The following is a 463-nucleotide window of genomic DNA, read 5'->3' as shown; positions in this document are numbered from 1 at the left end:
GGTATTTCTGAGCGAGAGTCAACTGGAAGTACCATCGTCAGCCAAGATAAAACAGTGGCTGAAGTGTCGATAAATATTTGCCGAGTTTGATGGCCACCGAAGCACTTATGGACGACGCAATCACTCGGACAAAATAACATAGCCATGCACATGACCCTCCTGAAATGAACTTCAGTATCTCATCTCGTGCTGAACCGATCTGCATATAACTAAGAACAAAATGGATGTATCGCTTTTCAATTAGTATTTAAAAGCGATTGCAGCTGCGCATAGTCGGGGGAGTCTCTGCAGCTGCGCCGCATATTGAGAAAGTTTCAGACTCCGTTGTGCACTGCGATTCACGAAGCGCCGAGAGAAAGGAGCAAAAATGTCTAAGGGTGTTATTTGTGTTTCAGAATATTGGTGTTGTTTCTTGATAGGGCTTGCGGTTATGAGGGTAGTTAACTTCTTTCTTTTCTCTTCC

Source organism: Penaeus monodon, chromosome 25, assembly GCF_015228065.2.
Source record: "Penaeus monodon isolate SGIC_2016 chromosome 25, NSTDA_Pmon_1, whole genome shotgun sequence".
Classification (NCBI taxonomy): Eukaryota; Metazoa; Arthropoda; class Malacostraca; order Decapoda; family Penaeidae; genus Penaeus; species Penaeus monodon.
Note: the sequence above shows the minus strand (reverse complement) of the source record.